This window comes from Crinia signifera, chromosome 5 (genome assembly GCF_055691185.1).
Source record: "Crinia signifera chromosome 5, ASM5569118v1, whole genome shotgun sequence".
NCBI lineage: Eukaryota > Metazoa > Chordata > Amphibia > Anura > Myobatrachidae > Crinia > Crinia signifera.
This window is the reverse complement of record NC_139221.1, coordinates 281,153,139-281,174,148: the sequence shown is the minus strand read 5'-3', so window position 1 is coordinate 281,174,148 and position 21,010 is coordinate 281,153,139. Positions and strand designations below refer to the sequence as shown.

The window sequence follows — 21,010 nt, the reverse complement described above, 5'->3', positions numbered from 1 at the left end:
TGTCCTAAGCAATAGGTTCAGATGGACAGACTAACACTGCAGCCCAATATGGGGCAGCCTAAGGTACAAGCCTCATAGAAAGCGACATGGCCTTGCAGATGTTTGGTATCGTGATATGCCCCTTCCCATTACTCTGGGAGCATGCCCAGCACTCAATTTCACCCACATTGTACAGATGGTATTCACATGCTGCTGTAAGCTACAAAAGTGTCCTAACTTAGCGTCGGTCCCAGAACAACATATTCAATACAGAGTGGCGCATTGGTGTGCTCCTATAAGGATACCATCTTGTGCTGATGTTTTGCACGTTTATCATATTTTTACAGAAGCAATGCACATCTCACTGTGCTACTTCTGGCCTATAAATACACCCCCCCCCCCCAAAAAAAAAAAGGGGGCCAATCAACATTGGGATCTCATGCAATGCAATCATTGCTCCATTAGGAGTATGATGGCTGCAGGAGACACATTTCTTCTCAAAGCTTCCTGAGGTGGACAGGAGAAATTAGCAATAATTCCACAGTTGGGTGCCATAACCAAGACTTTAGACCGGTTAAGCTACATTCTAGTCAACAGTAACTGACACCTCGAGCAACTGCACCCAATAAAATAACGGAATAACCCCCAGGGATACAATGCAATGCAGACTACGGTTATATTTTTTTTTTTTAAATCATATATTTTTTTTATTCATATCTTTTTCCTTTTTTTTCACAAACATATAAATCATATACATATAACATACATTTAACACATATCAAAGGTGGACAGTTGACTTACATGATATTCACTTTTCATTACATTGGTGTACACACAGTTCTTATTGGTTCATTATTCTAATTTATTTATAGTTTTCTCTGTCTGTGCGCTTTCTATGAAGAGGCATGTTATCAGAGGTTTGAAGCCACTTGATTCCTATTTCTTCCCTACCCCATCCCCCCCCCCAGCATCACCCTCCCTATTTATTTCATATTTATCCTCCCTCTATTCCCTCCCTCCCTATATTTTGGTGTAAACTGATGTATATATTTAGTATGTGCCCCTTCTGTGCAAACTACTATGTGTATTTGTGTTTAGTGTCTGATTATGTGTTTCTTATATGTTTGTAAACTTTACCCCTGTGTATGTGTTGTATTCCTGTGATTAGTGAAGTGAATTTACCTTTGATCTATTTTACGTACCTTGCCCCCCCCCTTCCCTTTCTCCCCCCTCTTCTACCTCCGACCCCATCTCTCTCCAGCTCTATACATAACCTAACCATGCTTGCGCATTTCCACCTGAGAAAAAAAAAAAAAAAAAAGAACCCCAACAAAATTCCTTCCTTGCTTCTTTTGTACTTTACCTGTACAATTTTTATCTTTAATAAATAAAACAAAAAAAAACCGACCGTACATTTTTATATTCTTGAGACCTACTGTCCAAGCAGTTAATCATCTGGTATACAGTTTTTAAACCGTCTCTACATATCTTTATATCTTTCTCCCCATATATTCTCCATGTATTCCCCTTTCAATTATTAGATCTATACTTTATATTATAGCATCCTCCCCGCTCATTCTGGATACACACCATCTCTCCCATTTCTCATGAAATTTGTGGATTGCCCTTCGTGTTTTATACATATGTCTTTCGTGGCGTACCACCTCGTTAACTAAGGCTCGCCATTTATTAATATTTGGGGTTTCTATTGTGAACCAGTTTCTGGCTATTACCACCTTAGCCATTGTGCTAAGGCATAGCACATACTTATACAAACTTTTTGAGTGTGTTTCCTCAATCCCAATACCAAAAAAACATACTAATGGGTCTAACTCTGGTAATGTTGGGGCTGTTGTCCGCACATCTCTCCAAACATCCCTCCAAAAAACATATATATTCGGGCACTCCCATATCATATGCCAAAATCCAGTATTTCCCTTTTTACACCTAGGGCATTCAGAGTTTTCACTTAGGCCTGCCTTCGAAAGGGATGCCGGTGTCCAATATACCCTATGTAATTATATAAAAGGAAATCTGCCTAAATCTAATACATGGGGTGGTATTTTCCGAGGATTCCAAAATTTGATTCCACACCTCGTCTGTAACCAGTCCTAAATCTATTTCCCATTTCCTCCTTAATTTTATAATTTGATCTGGTACACCTTTATCATTCATTACCGCATATAATGTCGAGATTTTTCCCTTCTGCCCTAACCTCAATAACATTTTTTTTACTGGTGAATCTAATATTAATGGTGGGCCTTCCGGGAACTGGGCTGTTACAGCGTGTCTTAGCTGGAAGTATCTGAATAATGCTTTATTTGGAACTCCATATTCATCTTTCAATTGTTGGAATGATTTAATCTTATTTTCACTGAATATCTGGCCCAGTTCTAAAACCCCCTGCTTGACCCATATATTGTCCTCCGACAGTTTCTGTAGTTCCGGATATCTATTATTAAACCAAATTGGGGTAGTCCCATCCCTGCCGGGATAGTTATAAAAGGTATGGGCATATTTCCAAATCATTAAAGCTTGCCTTATTATATGCAGAAACTTGCCCGATGGCAGGCCAGCTAACAAAAATTGAAGGGGGGAAAAGGGAACTGGAGAAAAGCTATCAACCTGCTCGGCAATAAGACCCACCATTGTTGTATCCAGAGTACCTTTTACCCAGTCCGACAAGTACACCAGCTGCGAAGCTACGTAGTAGATTCTCAGATTGGGTAATCCCAGGCCTCCTGTTCTCTGCGTTTTATACAGTGTTTTAATTGAAACTCTGGCTGGCCCGTTATTCCAGATAAATGATAATATTACATTTTCTATCTTATTGAATACTTGCTTTGATATATATATCGGTGAGTTTTGCAATATATATACATATTTGGGTTGTATGGCCATTTTAATCATATTGATGCGACCCAAAACTGATAGCGGTAGTTTTCTCCAGGCCTGTGCCCTTTCTCTAAATTTTGCTGTTATTGGATCTACATTCTGTGATACATATTCTTCCATTTGTGGTGTTATCCATATTCCTAGGTATTTGAACCTTTTGGTCCATATTAGGGGTTGGGTCATTCTCTCTATTTCAGGGATCTTGCCGGATAAAGGGAAGATATGTGATTTCTCCCAGTTTATTAGGAGCCCAGAAAATACCCCAAATGTTTCCACTAATTGGAGTGCAGCTTTAAGTGAACCTTCTGTATCTTGCAAGAACAGAAGGGTATCGTCTGCATACATGGCTACTACATCTTCCACCCCGCCAATCTTTATCCCACGAACCTCCACCTCATCTCTTAACAAGCACGCCAGTGGCTCAACAGCCATTGCAAACAAGATTGGGGAGAGGGGGCATCCCTGCCTTGTCCCTCTACTCAATGCGAACGCTTCAGATGTATATCCATTTATCGTCACTCTTGCCTTTGGGGCCGAGTACAACAGCTGTATTAGCCTTATAAACCGTGGTCCAAAGGCGAATTTCCTAAGCACCTCCCACAGATATCTCCATTCGACAGAGTCGAAGGCCTTGGCGGCGTCCAAGGACACCACCACTGCCCCCGACCCTGCCGAATCTCCTCTTTGAATATGGCAATATAGCCTGCGCAAATTCTGGCTGGTGGATTTTTCAGGCATAAAACCCGTTTGATCTGGGTGTATTATAGACCCTATACTTTTATTTAATCTAGCAGCCGCCACTTTTGCTAATATTTTTATATCTGTCGTTAATAATGAAATGGGACGGTAGGACTCAGGGATCAAGGGGTCCTTTCCTGGTTTTATTAATGTTATTATATTCGCTTCCATCATAGAGGATGGTAGCGACCCCCCCTCAATACAGTTATTAAATAGGTCCAATAAATATGGAGCAAAAAAGCCCCTAAATGCCTTGTACACCTCTGCTGGGAGCCCATCAGATCCAGGGGCTTTTGAGGTCGGAAGTGCCAATATGGCTGCTTCTATTTCCTCTATTCTAAATGGAGCCTCCAAAGCCTCTCTCTCCACATCCGTCAGACTCGGAAGCTTTACTTTCTCTAAATAGTCCCAGAGTTGTTTGTCAGAATATGAGGCCCTAGATGTGTATAAAGAGGAATAGAATTCACAGAATATTGCTGCTATTTCTGCCCCAGAATAACATATATGCCCTTCCGAATTCCTCATTCCCTGGATTATATTGCTACCCGCTACATCAGCTCGTGATAAATAGGCTAAGTAACTACCATTCATCTCAGCATGCAAATACATTTCGTGCCCTGAAAACAAAAGTTGGCGCCTAGACTTTTCGTATAAATAATCCACCCATTTTTTTTGCGCCTCTTGCCATATTATTCTATCTGCTTCTAATTGTGAGCTCACATATCTAGATTCAGACTGCCTATTTATGATCTCCAAACTCTCTTCCTCTTTCCTGCTATTTGTCTTAATTTGGGATATACGTTTGATAAAGACACCGCGTAAGTATGCTTTAAAAGCATCATGCCTAATCATGGGATCTGTTCCTATTTTATTATTAATCTGGAATTCCTCACACAATAAAACCACATCTTGCCCCTCCCCCATAAGGGACAACCAAAAGGGGTTCAATTTCCACATTTTCTTTCCCTGATCTCGTTTTACCCCTATGGTAAATGAAATAGGTGAATGGTCCGATATGCCCCTTGAAAGATATTCTATCTTAGTTACATCCGGAATTAGCTCCGGGGTAAGCAGCACCAAGTCAATCCGGGAGAGAGTGTGGAAGGATGCTGAGTAACAGGAAAATTCCCTAACATCCCCATTCCGCTTTCTCCATACATCCACTAGTCCCATTTCCGTCACTAATCGTGAAAATGCAGTAGGGGAAGGAGTCTGGATAGTTTTTACTGTTGTTTTTCGCCATCTATCCAGTACCCCATCCATAACGTTATTGAAGTCCCCCACGCATATTGTGGGCGTCGTTGGTGACATAGCAATAAATTTAACCGCCTGCCGCATAACTTCATTAGTATATGGTGGAGGAACATACACAGCCAATATATGCAGCAGTTTACTATCAACATAGGCACGCAAAAAAACATATCTACCAGATACATCTATCTCACTCTGTTCCATCTGGAACTGAACCGTTTTTCTAACAATTACAGAAACCCCCCTTGCATTGCTAGCAAAAGTAGAATTATACAAGTGGCTTACCCATGGCTTTTTTAATGCTAGTACTTTACTACCAACCATATGGGTTTCAAATAAGCAAATTATATCTGATTTATATTTCTTTATTTGTGACATAACCAATGACCTCTTGATTCTGTCCCCCATCCCCCTCACATTCCATCCTAATACGTGAACTTCACCCTTCCCCATTTTACCTATATTTAATCCCAAAAAAAAAAAAAGAATCATGAAGGACAAAACCACATCCCATAAAAGAGCAAGAGAGGCGGCCAACCAAAAAATAAAAAGAAGAGAAATAAGTAAATACAAAGAGAGGGAAACACCTTTTTTCTCCCTGTTCCACATTTGTGCCTTCAACCTCCCTTTCCAATTTGTACTCTGCAAAGACCTTTTTCTATTCATGAGCTTTAACAGTGTTTTTTCCATATACCAATAAGCAAGCAAGGAAAAAAAAAAAAAAAAAAAATACAATTAACCCATCCTTTACCCTCGCTGCATAACCTTTAAAACCTAAGGTATACCTATATCCCCCATCCAAAAAATTTGACATAACATAGACCCAGACAATAAAATACAAATGTTGACAAGAAAAAGAAAAAAAAAACTAATCAAACAAAACAAATTGACTTTTGCGTTAGGGGATAGGGGCATATAAATATAACCCCTATGCTATCTGCAGTAGGATCTCCTCCATTTTACTTTATTTTATTTCAAACCCTGATACATACTGTAGTCCGCCGGCAGGCGAAGAGGGAGAGGGAGAGGAGGGGGACCAGACTATCCCCATCCCCCCCCCACCCCCCCGCCCACCCCCGGACACAGGAAGAAGCAGACAATACAATGATTTCTAACTTAGACATTTCTATGCCATTTGATTCATACTGCATAAAAATACTTCAATGTCTCCCATTTGATTGTCTCTCTAGCCAGTTTTCCGCTTCTTTTGGTGATGTAAAGAAATGGGTGGCATTTTCATGTATCACCCTTAACCTGGCCGGAAACAGCATTGAGTACTGAATGCCTCTATCCCGTAATTTTTTCTTTATCTGTATAAATTGCGAGCGGCTCTTCTGCACATCTTGAGCGAAGTCCGGAAACACCATAATATTTTGTCCATCTATTAATAAAGGACCCTTTGTCCGGGCCAACTGGAGGACTGTATCCCGATCTTTATAATGCAGGCATTTTGCGATAATTGTTCTGGGAGGAGCACCAGGTGGCAATGGGCGGGCTGGCAACCTATGCGCCCTTTCTATGGAGAATTGGGAGGTAAATGCTTCTTTTCCAAACTGTTTGATAAGCCAGTTCTCAATAAAATTTTCTGGAGAGGCGCCTTCAACTTTCTCGGGTATTCCGATAAAACGAATATTATTGTGTCTCAATCGTCCTTCAATATCGGCCATTTTGACTTGCATTTTGTTCATCTGCGTAGACATTTCTGTCACTTTCGTCTGTAGGGGTATTGTGGTATCTTCTAATGTGGATATGCGATGCTCTGTTTCGGTTACTCTGTCTCTGATTTTTTGCATATCCTGTCGCACCAGTGACACATCCACCTGCACTTGCCCAATTTTATCCATAACTCTTTGTTCTGACATTGCTATGGCCTGAAGGATTTGTTGGGTAGATTGCTGCGGGTCAGGGGGTTTTGGGGTTTCGCTTTCCACTACTGAGGTTGATAAGCTAGTCTCCCCTTGTTTGGCTTGTGCAGAGCGCGTATATTTTTCCAATTTTGCTGCTGCTGCAGCTGCTGCTGCTGCCGCTCCTCCTTTTACCATTTTTAAAGGTCTTGATGAAATTACAGGAAGACTGAGAGCAAACTTGCCACAGTACTACTCAATGTAGAGTAGATGAGTCAATGAGGTGTGCATATACAGTTTGCACTAAGTAAGACAGAGGTATTTCACAAATTTCTTCAGTATGTCCCTCTTTTACTTTGTGAATGACTTCTGCCGTTCACTCCAATTATAACAGCGTATGCTCTAACAATCCTCCTAATGGGACCTAGCCAGCCTCCAGCAACCTTCTTTCTCTTATATCCTGGGGGACCCAGCACCAGTGGCCTCTATCCCCACCTCCCACTCCACAGCTCCCACAGGTACCTGCTGAATGTGGATCAGATCCCAGAGAGGGTTTGCAGCCACCAGTTCTCCTCCTCCGCTTCTCTCCTATACAGCGGGACCAGCACCGTCTCACTGCCTTCTCTTCCCCACTGGGCAGGGCAGGGCAGCGTCTCTGCTCCGTGCGGCTGCACACAGCCCAGCCGCCGGGACCCAGGATAGAGAGAGACGCAGCCGGAAGTGACCCGGCGCGGCTCAAGGGTCAGCGCGTCAGTACAGTCCCGGCGCCTCGCACCTACTTCTGCCACAAGCTGCGGCGTCCTTCCCAGCCTGAAAAAACACCTCCACCGACCCTGCAGCTCCAAGGTACGCACAGCTCCACAGTCTTTTTCAGCGAACCGCCACTCACACTTTCTCAGGGCAAAGGATTTAGCGTTCTTTTGCTGGAGGAGATGCAGCGTGCGTGCTGCTACTCCATACTGCTCCTAGCCACTCCCCCAGACTACGGTTATATTCTCTCTAACTCCTTTTTTGTTAATTTTCTCAGTTTACTAGATCATAGGTACGGCCTCATCTGGGATACGGTGTTCAGTTCTAGAGGCCATATCCCCAGAAGTATATTGATATAAGACTGTACAAGCAACGGCAACTAAAATGGTGCATGATTTACACCACACAACTTACCAAGAAAGACTAAAGGACCTTAACATGTATAGATTGGTGTAGAAAAGGGAAGGGAGGGGGTGTGGGGGGGGGGGGGGGGGGAGATGATAAAACCATTGAGATATTTGAAAGGCTCTAATGTACAGGAGGACAACATACTTCAAAGGAGAGGTATTAGAACATGCACTGACACTAGAGTGTAGTAGGTTCAGGGGAAATTTGAGGAAAATTACTTCACAGAGAGAGAAAAGGCCCATACACACTGGGTGATTTTGGCCAGTGTGTATGCTGACCAATGAGGGTAAAAAAAACAAAAACAAATTGCTAGCCTGAAAAACGCTCAGTGCATACACACTGAATGTTTTTTCAACTGTTTAGCGATTTTCCCCAGGGCAGATGACTTTCCATAGCAGAACGCTATGGAAATTGGTCCACTGTGTTGCTCATCTGCTGGTAATACAAGCAGATGAGCGGCATGTAGCCATGTATCCAGTCCCGCTTGTAAGAAGGCCAACAGTATTGATAAAGAATACTGTCGAGGTGGAAAGTGATGGGCTAAACCCCACAAAAAATAAGTTTGCCACACCCTGTGGGGAGACTAATTTCGAGCAGAAACCATGGTGCAATTACATGGCCTGAAAACCCTCTAGCCTTTAAGACTGACCCCTCAACCGCCATGCTATCAAATTCGAACAATGGATGAAGACAGGGGCCTTGCGTGAGCAAGTCTGGCCGTAGAGGCAGATGCCACAGGGGTGCGATGGACAGATTCTTGAGATCTGCGAACCATGCAATTAGAATGGCTGTTACAATGAAGCAGGGCAATTGAAGGTAATAGATACACCGTGTGAAACAGCCAGGGGACCGCCAGATCGTCAATTAGAAAAGCTCCCGGTTTAATTTTATGCGTGCTCCATAACAAGGGAGCTTGTGGCTGTGCCGTGAGGCAAACCGGTCGATCTGGGGCCGACCCCATCGCACAACCAACTGGTGAAACACTTCAGGGTGGAGGGACCACTCTGAGGAGTGGACATCCTGTCTGTTCAAGAAATCGGCTTCACAGTTGAGAAGGCCCAGAATGTACACTGCTGAGATTGTGAGAAGGAACTGCTCTGCCCAGCATAGCACTTGAGACACCTCGTGCATTGTCACCCAACTGCCGGTGCCAAGGCTCCTGGACAAAACATGACCTCCGCCCTGGATAAGCCTCCGCCTCACATAAAAGGTACTGAAGTACTTGCTCAGATGTGCATTTGGTTGTTTAAGCCTTAAAACCAATCTCCAAACTAGTAAAGTAATTATATAAAGACTTCAAGGCTCATACACTTAAGCATTTAAAGCTACAATAACTTAAATGAGAAGCTAACATTGTATCCTTGCTTTACCCGAGCAACGGAAACGAGGTAAAATATCAGTGTCCTTCATCACAGTATAGTATGCAGCTCTCCCATGTATATTACTGAGCACTAGCACGTCTGGATGCTGCAGGCAATGTGACAGCAAAGCAAAGGCTGGTGAGAGTATTATACAAACATTTACTTAGACACCTCCATTATAAAAGGGTATCAAAATGTTTCTATGGTTTATATTTATGATATATATCACAGGACGTTCTAAGTGATAAATGGATAATTCAGCCTTAAGCATTGGCATCAGAGTCACACAGTGATAGAACAGACAAGCACCTGTCCACCCTGTATTGTCTACAGCAGATAGGCAAACAGCAGGGATGTGGAGGATATCTGCTATCAAATATTCATTGCCTTTCACAATATGAAAAGAGAATAAACAATAGATAGGAAGGTTATGGATACAGATAAACCTAAAAATCCCCTATGAAAATCTGCTTATTTTAAACACGGGTGCGGTCAGCCTGTGGTCAGGACAAAGTATCAGAGGCACTGGTAATGTCAGAGTACACAACACTAATTAAAGGCCTCTCCAAATTGTAAAGGTTTACGATATATATAGTAAATACATTGGATGAAATAAAGGCTGCACACGTCAAGGCAGGGCAAAGCCAGCAAGCAGCCCTTATTGATGTCAGTGTGTGCTGAGCAGTGATTGGTTACCTGCCAGTGTCACAGAACAGGGCAGCTTGGTAGAGTCTGATATTCCACAATAACAGGAAACCTAACCTATCACAGGACCGGCAGCTCGCATTCTGTTTGTGCACGCTCTGCAGATTATCTCTTATTTTAATGAAAGACAGCCTTTATAAAAAATAATGTGAGGAGTCAAACTCTCAGGACACACTCAGATAAGGGGAATTTGAACAAATAGATATAGGTCAGCACATTCAGAATGGTGCCGTAGTGCATTCACTAAATATATTTTGGGCTGAAAATATATGTGACTTATACGGACAGAGGGGCAGCAGCAACTTGACAATAGCCTAATAAGATTGCCATTTGGTTTATTGGTGTTGGGGATTGGGAAGGGATAGAAAAGAAGCTGGATCTAGATAATACACTGTGAAATGAATTCTAGCATCCCCGGCATGCAGTAACGTTGGCAAAACAACCAAATACCATACTTGGGCACATGAAGCTATTTCAGTTGGTCTCAAAATGTAATAAGCTACTAGCGCACTGCTCTGCAGACAGGCGGGTTTTCTGACCCACCAAAGGAAGCAACTGTCAGATAAACTCTGAAAAACGAATTCAGACCCCAACTGAATGACCAACGACAACTATTAAATCTGAAGTAATCTAAAAATCGCTCAATGTCACACTGCAATGTATGGGAAATGTCCAACACACACAGATCTAAAAAGAGATGCTAGGGTGCACTAATATAATATATATATATATATATATATATATATATATATATATATTAAACGCAGGATAATTTGTTAAATAAAATCAATAACCACAAAAATCATCAATCAATATACATTTCAAGCAGTTTGGCCTTATTAATAAGCAATCCAGAGGTGCTTCCCACCAAGTGGTATGAAAGTCCTTACAGTGAAGGTTTAATGGATTAATTGATGCATGTGGTTAGTCCCATTAGATGGCATAGGTTAATGATGGATGTTTGTTAGTAGATGGAAAAGTCAGTGCAAAATTGCAGTAAATGAGTTATGAGTTAGTATAGATGGTGTGATATAGGCCCTTACGCTGGTTCACTCGCAAAGGTAAATTCCTTCTCAAATGGACAAAACCATGTGCACTGCAGGGGGGGGGGGGGGCAGATGTAACTTGTGCAGAGAGTTAAGGCCCCCCACACACTAGAACGATTTTTTGGCCGATTGTCCAATATATCGGCTGTTTTTTTTACCGATTATAATTGTCAATAATTATGGGAAATGGGACAAACGGACAAAAAAAAGTGTGTGGGGGGGCTTTAGATTTGGGTGAGTTATTTGGTTTCTGTGCAGGGAGAAATAATGACTGCTTTATTGTTACACTGCAATATAGATCTCACTTTGTAGTAACACCCCACTCAAATATAATTCTCTCTGCACAGGTTACATCTGCCCCTCCTGCAGTGCACGTTTTGAGAAGGAATTTGCCTTTGCGAGTAAACCAGAATAAGGGCCATAATTACCACTTTGTTGGAATGAAAATCATGATCAGTGGCCTCAGGCAGGTAGGTTGGGAATGTACAGGTGGCCACCCAATGGTGACAGATGGATGTGGCTCCCAGCTTGGTCTGCTTAGCACTCCAGTATTTTGCCTTGCCTTGCCAGATGGTCACCGATCAGGTGTGCAGGAAGAAGATACCATGAACAGCAGAGATCGCTTGACATTTTATTTCAAAACCCTTGTTTAACCCATAGGGTGAAGATTGCCGAGGGTAATTATCCAATAAGTATCCCGTTTGGACAATACATTTTGTCTATTCCCACCACTCATTTAAAGTTACATGTTCTAGACCAGTGGTAGCCAACCCTAGCCCTCAAGAGCTACCAACAGTTCACATTTTCCAGACAACTTAGCTGCTGCACAGCTGCACTCATTAATCACTGACACATTTTAAAAGATACACAGGTGGAGCTAATTAGCGGACTTGTGATTCTGTGAGGAGACCTGCAAAACATGCACTGTTGGTAGCTCTCGAGGACTAGGGTTGGTTACCCCAGTTCTAGACCCATAAATTTCATAGCACTCTGGTCAATATACCGACATTGACGGAAATGTCATGGAAAACTATGATATTCTACCTCATTTCTTTTTTTTATATGTCCCCTAAGGGCTATTTCACGCGCTCCGGCTCCTGTCGGGCGGCGAAACCCGCACTGCCAGGAAGCAGTGCCGCACACAGCAGTTTACAATGGTGGGGATGGCCGTGGCTATCTCGTGTGAATGGACATATTCGTGTCCATTATCAACTATGGTGTGCGGCAGGATGCGTGTAACAGCTCTGGCATCATTAGGGGATTTTCTTTGGATAAAAGACTTCTGTTGGAGTTTAAAAGTTAAAAGATAGGGTGACCACATCCACCCGCTGCCGCCTTTGGCCTTTGGCGGCAGCGGGTGGATGTGGTCACCCTATCTTTTAACTTTTAAACTCCAACAGAAGTCTTTTATCCAAAGAAAATCCCCTAATGATGCCGGAGCTGTTACACGCATCCTGAACAACTAAAGCCTGCAAGCGTCCACTAACGGAACACCTGCTCGCCTCAGCGCCCGTGTATTCAACAGGCAGGTTCCTAATTACAAGTCGGGAAGCGCATATCTCCCACTACCGCTGGAAGCCGGATCCACGGCTGCGGCGGTGAAAGAGACATCTCCCCTACCTACAGAAAACTATCCACTACGATCAGGAACAGAAGAACACGGGAGTGGAGGTACGAACTGCTCACTCTCTTTCCCACCCCGTGTTTTATTACTACTTCTTGCAATATCACTGATTGTTTTGAGTTAAAACGGAACTTTGTATCAGGATTGTGCTAATCTTTTAAATTAACTTTTAAAGAGACAGTTTCTTTTTTTAGGTGACATTTTTTATTTCTCCCCTTTTTTCTGGACTTTTTAACTTTGTTGCCCATCCGGGACTGTCCATACATATGTTATTAAATAAACAGTACTTGCTTTTTTCAACTTTCATTTGGAATACAAATTTTTCTGAACACCAGACCGAGCGCCTGTGATCCCCCATCCACACCCCCTTTTTTGCCTCCATAATATACAGCTAGAGGATTGCACTAGCAGGAGGGAGGAAAAAGGCTGCTGGGAAGGGCGCATTTGATTTTTTATACAAACCCTATTGCACTACCAAATCCATTTTAATAATGTGCCAATATTTATTTTAAAAATATATATGCCGCAATTTGCACAATTTAAAAGATTACCCCTAGGGGAGATGCAGGGTACCATTGCTGGCATCACAGCAGTATTTTGCAGGCATCATTTGTATATTTCACCTAATTGAATCAACCCCAATATCTTTGCTTTTCTCAACAATGAGTGACTGAAACAAATATATTCCATAAAGTTAACTACACATTTTTCTTGTATCTGTTTTGCAGGTGCGTCTAGAGCAGTGGTTCTTGACCCCAAAGTGGGTCCCGACCTTCTCAGCATGGGGTCACGACTCCATGTTGCTGACCATCAGGCTGATGATTTTTCTAATCTCAGGTCAGTGATTCAAGGAATATGACAAATCAGTTGAATTGTCTGTTATTTTAGACTCCTCCCATCACTCTGTGCCTCCACAATGCTGCATGTATGTGCTGTCTGCTGACTACACATGTAACGTGATGACCTTCTGCAGTCACTTGCTGGGGTCCTGTCATTATTTTTATTGTCTGATGGGGTCCCAGAGCAATATAGTTCAAGGACCCCTGCTCTAGAGGCTTTCTACCCATATAGATTGTAAGCTTGTGAACAGAGCCCTCCTACCTCTATGACTGTCTGTTATTACCCAATTTTGTTTATGTACTATTGTTTACAATTGTAAAGTGCAATAGAATTTTCTGTGCTATAGAATAAAACTATCAAAACATAAATGCTATCAATACACTATGGGGGTTATTTTGGTTCACTCTTTCTGACAAATTCCTTCTTAGATGGACAAAACCATGTGCACTGCAGGTGGGGCAGATGTTACTTGTGCAGAGAGAATTCGATTTTGGTTGGGTTTTACTTCAAAGTGAGATCTATATTGCAGTGTAAAAATAAAGCAGTCAGTATTTACCCTGCACAGAAACAAAATAACTCACCCAAATCTAATTCTCTGCACATTTTACATCTGCCCCCCTGCAGTGCACATGGTTACGTCCATCTGAGAAGGAATTTGTCAGAAAGAGTGAACGAGAATAACCCCTTATGTGACTCTCAGCCATAGCCAGTCTTCTGTGACACTGCCCACGTCCGAGCAAACATACCGCATGGACATAATTATGTAGGTCACTGCCTCCCCTACAGACAGCGAGATACTTTTATCCTGAAATACTCTGTGCTGCTGTAAAGATTCTGAACAGCAATATAACAGGTTGGATGAGTTTTACTTCATATATAGGTGGATTGAACACTACAGAGCTCTTGCATGTATCTGAACAGGTGGCAACCCCAGCTCCTTCCACTCACTCTAGGGTTTATTTACATGGAAGTTCTATTTAAGATGGGATGTTGCCCATAGCAACCAATCAGAAACGACTTCTTTATTAAGCACCTTCTAGAGCAGGCCTGGCCAACCTGTGGCTCTCCAGAGGTTGTCAAACTACAAATCCCATCATGCCTTGCCACAGTTTTGCTATAAGGGAGTGTTAAAACTGTGGCAAGGCATGCTGGGATTTGTAGTTTGACTACATCTGGAGAGCCACAGGTTGGCCGGTCCTGTTCTAGAAGATAATGGGCCAGATGCACTAAGCTTCAAAAGTGATAAAATGGAGAGTGATAAACAACCAACCAAATAGCTCCTGACTGACATTTTTCAAACACAGTCTGTGACATGGCAGGTAGGAGCTGATTGGCTGTCTGTTTATCACTCTCCATTTTATCACTTTTTTTGCATAGCAAAAAAAACAAAACACACCCCTCCAAGTATAGCATAGGTGATGCTTATAACAGATAAAATCACATAGTTAGGCATAAACATCTTAGTGACAATTATAAGAGGATAATTAAAGCAGGATGTCTTATACAATCACATTTCTTTAGAATAGTACAGGATATGTAGAAACCCGAGGGCGCCTACTCGGGTAACGTTTGTAGGAGCATAGCAGAGCAAGCAAAGAAATGTTCACACTTAAAACATTGACATGAAAGGAGCAAAATCAACATGCACTAATATCACATATATTGATGTCAATAGTAACTATAATAGCTAAATATTACTGTCTAATATTATTATTATTATAACAAGTCAAAATAAACCTCCCCCCTTCAAATGATCAAAACAAACCTCCCGGGGAAAAAAACACCCTGTACTACCTAGCCCCAACTGAGGTGTACCTGGATCCCTAAACTGCCCCCCCCCCCCGCCCAATTACTAAATACCCACCTTATGCTAACTATCAGTTCCCATCCCCCTTACCTATGCCCACCCATTAATAATAAACACCCCCCACCCCCAAATAATATCAGGATATTAATAACAGGATCTACCGAGGGCTATGCATATATTTAGGGCCCCAAACCCAGCCTTAATAGACTAGCCATTCCCCTGAGTGCATCAATATATTGCATTTGGCATGAAGAACATTTGATGCCTTAAGAAATAGTGCTCCAAATGAAAAGTTGTGTACTGTACCCAAACAATGCAATACCAATCTCGCTCTGAGAAAACATAAGGATTGTCAATATAATATGTGGTATCAGGGCCGGCAACAGAAATTAGGGCCCTGTACACTGTTATTTCTGGGCCCCCCAATCCCAGACTCACACTATCCTCCCCACACCAACGAACCTCACAGCCAGGGTATAGTGTGATGGTGGCGATGTGTGTTGTGGTGATAGTGTGTTCGGCGCAACCCTGCACATATAAATGTGCGCCCTCCCATACTTGGAAAAAGGTATATAATGCCCATAAAAGTATACACATAATGTGCCCAGTAGCGTCAGTGCCGTACCTTGACATCTTGGTGCCCCACATACACTAAAAACACAGACAGCACGCACCAAAAGGCCTGCTGCAAAAAATCTACACAGTAATGCCCATTACACATTATGTCACACACGTAATGCCCATTATGCCAGACACTGTAATGCCCATTACACATTATGCCACACACTGTAATGCCCATTATGCCTCACTCCGTAATGCCCATTCCACATTAGGCCACACAACATAAAGCCCAACACATTTTGCTGCACACCATAATGCCCATCCCACCTTATGCCACACAACATAATGCCCATTAAAAATTATGCCAAACACTGTAATGTCTATTGCATATTATGTAACTCACTGTAATGCCCCAGTACTCCTGTATATGATGTGTCCCTCACACAATGCTCAAACTAGTGTACTTTACATTATTTTTACTGCTGCTGTTGCTGCGGGGAGCTGCTGGACCTGGTGATGTAGCCAGAAGACGGGGAGTCTGAGAGGAGAAGAGTGGAGTGTGTGTTCCTGTTCCAGACTCTCTCAGCGGACATTTCAAATGTGGTGCGAGCTTGTGAGCTAATCGGAGCTTGCGTTCCGGCAGCCAATCAGTAACTGTGGCTGCCGATCCACTGGCTGGCGGCCAGAATTCTATTTGAAATGTCAGCCGAAGGGGGGAGCGGAGCAGGACAGGAGGCGCCGGAGATATTCTGTCTGGCGGGCGCCGCACAGTGGTCACGGTAACCAGCTTGGCGCCCTCCCCCTCACCCCCTGACAGCCCCGCTCACAGCCCTGCTCACAGCCACCACCTCCTCACCTCCATCCAGGACTGCAGATCAGCTGGGTGCAGGGGACACATGACGTGACCAGGCAAACAGTGACCGTGCGGCAGGTGCCACAGGCAGTCATCTGTCTGTGGACACACATCAGGAGCAGAGCGGCCAGGGCCACACATCAAGGGGCAGAGTGGCCGGCTGGGGACACACATCAAGGGGCGGAGCGGCCGGCCGGGGACACACATCAAGGGGCGGAGCGGCCGGCCGGGGACACACATCAAGGGGCGGAGCGGCCGGCCGGGGACACACATCAATGGGTGGAACGGCCGGCCGGGGACACACATCGGGGGGGCTGAGTGAGTACATTACTGCCACCACAGCAATGTACTGGGGCCCCTCAGATTGCTGGGGCCCGTCACAGCTGTCCCCCTTGACCCCCCCTGTCGCCGGGCCTGTGTGGTATACAGAATCACAGCAGTAAAGTTTCAATATTGACAGGATAAAAGTACAAAATTGAATTGTAGTTCACATAGGAGATCAACAAAATATCAGCAGGGTATAGGAAGACCACGTGTGTACTGATGTTGTACGAGATCTTAGTCTGGCCAGTCCACGGAGCCATAATAAAACTAAAAAGGTGATAAACTCGTTTTCAGCATCTCGCAAGGAAAGCATATAGCATCCAGGGTCACTATCCTTAATGTATGGCAGTCCCGAGCAAAGATCAGCAAACAGGAAACAGCAGGACATGGTTTTAAAAGAGCTACCAATAGCTAAGGTAGAGTCCTGTGTGTACAAGTCCCGGACAAATAAAGAAGCATGAGCTATAGGGTTTTCAGCATCGCAGGATGCATGTATAACGGCCGCAGGCACATCAGCAAGGGCAGCCTTAGTACAGAAGTCAGAGATATTAACACACTGTATATCAGATGGATTAGATATAAGTCTGTCCGCTGAGGAGCGGATTAGTAGAGAAGCAGGAGCCATGAGACATTCGATGCTGCAGCATATATTCAGGGCGTCTTCAGACTTGTCGTCCAATGCATCTTCAATGTAGGAGCTATAAACAGTGTCCCACTGTATAACAGACAGTCTGGCTATAAGCCTATCTGCAGAAGATGTAATGGCCTGCAGGACACAGTTCAGTAAAGCTTCCATCTTGAGGTTAGCAAAGAAGCAACCAGTATTATGGAGACAGTGTCCAATAGTACTTAACACAGAGGAGATAGGGTAGTCAAAGCCCAAAATCAAAGGATCTGCTGGAGGTCCAAGATGACGGGGCCAGGAGGATGTACAGAGGTGGCCACAGCCCAGGAAGTATGCGGGCAGGACAAGGCTGGCACCCCCTGCGCGGACAGCGGCAGCGTGTCCCTAACGGAATCGCTTCCCGCATACACCGCTCACCTGTACAGGGAGTAACCACCGGCCTCCGCAGCACCCGGGGAGTACACGGATGCAAACCACAGGAGTCTCAAGCCGCCGAACAGAGTGGCTAAAATGGCGCCGGGTCTCAGTCGCTCCAGTGACAGGAGGAAATAGGCCAGGAGTCCTCACGCCGCCAAATCAAGCCGGCCAGCTAGGTACCAAGCGGTCCAGGGGTATCAGGAGGGCACCAGAGGTCAAAGCAGGCAGGGGAGGCAAGCCCAAATCTCCGCAGGTAGGATATAGAAACAGGATTTTTACGGAGCTCGGCTTCCCCACGTCCACCCGCTAGCTCAGTCAGGCCACCCCATTTTATCACTTTTGACGCTTAGTACATCTAGCCCAACAGAGAGAATCCGATTGGTTGCCCATAGTAACAGCTCATCTTAAATAGAACTCCCATTTAGTAAATAAACCCCTTTGAGAATACAGCTTCCCATATGCTTTAATAACGGCTCCCAGTGTAATGGTGTGCCCCGGTGCTGGGACAGCTCCCCTGCTCCCAGCACCGGAGCAGCAGCAGCAGGGACGCGGACAGGGAGGGCTGGGTCCCCCACGGGACACCACCTCCCCCGGCGCAGGGATCAGCTGTCTGATCCCTGTGCCAATAGTGCAGGCAGCGGCGGAGAGGAACAGCGCTGGGATCAACGCACCGATCCCCGTGCTGACAGTGCGGGCGGCGAAGCGCCGCTCGCGTCAGTTTAAATCTCCCGCAGTTCGGGAGCCAATCATGGCTCCCGAATCGGCGGCCAATGGTAGACGGCCGCGGCGAGCCAATCAGCACTCGCCGCGCCGTCCCCAAGCCCGCCCCCGGCGTCTGACGTCAGACACCGCAGGGAGGCGAAGAAGGAGGAAGGTCACACGCCGGCGGAGCACAGGAGCGCCCCGGCTGAAGAAAGAAGACGCCGCAGGGAACAGCAGACAGCGGCGGCGGAGACCAGAGTTCCGGCGGCCGCTGAAGAGGCCAGAAGACGCCGGGATCAAGAAGGAAGATCTCCGGCGACTCCTGGAAGAGAAGAAGCAGCAGCGCCGCCGCTGGCCAGGACAGGCCAGTGGCAGAAGAAAGAAGATGGCGGCCGGATCAGGAGAGGCCAGCAAGGGTGGGAAGCAAAAGAGCTGACGAAGCTCCCCCCTGTGGCCTCTCCAAACCCCAGGTAGGCGGCCCCAGGCCACCTACCCCTACCTAGACCACTGGGTGTTCGGGCATTAGGCCCGTGGGCATAATCAGGCCCCCTCGGCCTGTGGGTGGTACAGTCGGGCCCTCTTGGCTCGAGGGTAATTGGTTGTTGGGCCCTCCTGGCCCCTCTTATATTTTGTTGGGCCCTCTCCCTGTGGCCCCTGGCCCGATAGGCCGGGCACTAGGCCCGTTGCACAGCAGCCGGGCGTAAGGCCCGAGGCCCCCATAGCTCGGGGGGCTATTTGAATCAGGGCCATAGGCCTGTGCCCCAGTCAGGCACTAGGCCGTCAGTTAGGAGTGATTGTAGTGGCCCTGGTGTAATAGGCGGCAAGTGGTTAGTAAAAGGGCGCTAGGCCCCATATTGAGGTTTCAGGTGGGTGGTTGGGGTAACAGGTAGCCGTGCTCCGCGGCAGTCCCCTTGTGGTTCCCCAGGTAGCTAACTGGTACTGTTTTAGAGTGAGCATACGCTGGCCAGCTCTAGTCAGGAAGGGAGTACATCCGAATACAGGCAGAGGTTAAAGGAGCAGTTGGTTGGTAAGGTCTTGTACTGTATTGTATGTTGTTGTCCGTGCAGAGCAAAGTTGTTTAGATTTTCGTAGTTGTGTTGCACCACACACACTTAGTCAGTTCTAGGGCTTTGTGTTGTAGTTATGTAGTCGTGCCACGTTTAGGTTCGTTAAGCTCTGCACGGGTCTGGTGTTTGTCTCCTTACAGGGACCTGTGAGGAGAACCGAGGGTTAGAGTACAAGAGTGCGGACGCAGTACAAGAGTGAGGACGGTGAGTGTCATCTTGTTTGTCCGTGTGTGTGTGTTCCTGCCTATCTCCCTTCCTTCCTCCATCCAGGGCGTACACGGACCTTGTACCCCGTGCAAGGTCAAGGCCTCACCTAGGTGCGCAAGTGCCAATAGGTGACACTCCGGGTGCCTCTGTAGAGACGTCGCGGGACGGAGGGCACATCGGTCTTCATCCAGGAAGAACAGCTCTCACCTACTCGCCTTCCTCCTAAGTGTTCGTGTCCGGGTGCCGTAGAATTCCAGGACCGTGATTTGGCACGGCCTGAAGGTGAGAGGGTGCGGCGCCAGGTAAGTGGTCCGACGACACCTGCACGGCAGCAGGCACCACACCGCACCGCCCCTACACCCATCTCACACCAGCAATAAAAACAATTGTTCCTTTATCTTGGGGTCAGTGGATACACAATTGCATACTAAAAAACAACAACTACATAGTACAGGGAACTTGGCCGAAAGTCAACAAAATGACCAGTCCTAACAAACGCATAATAAAAGAGAAGTAACAAAGTCCTCCTGTTATCGGGCAGCCTCTATACGGAATGTGTAACAGGACGGCAGCAAGAACAAGCCAATCAGTTTGTTACCGCCTTTATTTGATCTATAAGTACACACTAAAATGTACACATTTATGAGTAGTATGAAAATCAATAGCATGACTGTTGTGGATCTTAATCTGAAGTAATAATATTAGTTCAAATACCGGTGTTACCATGAGCATACATTCACACAGCTGACTATTTAGTTTGCCAGCGTTTGTATGAACATTAGTTATGGATCTTGGTACCCTAGCAGGTTTCTTTTTAATTTTTTTTTTTAAAGAGGTGTTCCTTTATAGAAGTATTTCACATGCCCTTATTCCACAACAGGATAGCTGGGGCAGATACCTTGGACCCGTGCCGTAAGGCAGTAACCATTCCCATTGTCCATCCAGCAGCTCCTGTTGGGAACATTTCTGAAGTGGAATTCTGGATACATTGCAGATGATAACGTGT

The 21,010-nt window shown here is 45.1% G+C and overlaps 1 protein-coding gene across 3 annotated transcripts in view; it reads right to left on the bottom strand.

Moving 5' to 3' along the window:
• Positions 1-21,010, bottom strand: part of PLCD1 (phospholipase C delta 1) — a 131,275-nt gene that overhangs the window by 33,089 nt on the left and 77,176 nt on the right. The gene's annotated exons all lie outside the window — the stretch shown is intronic.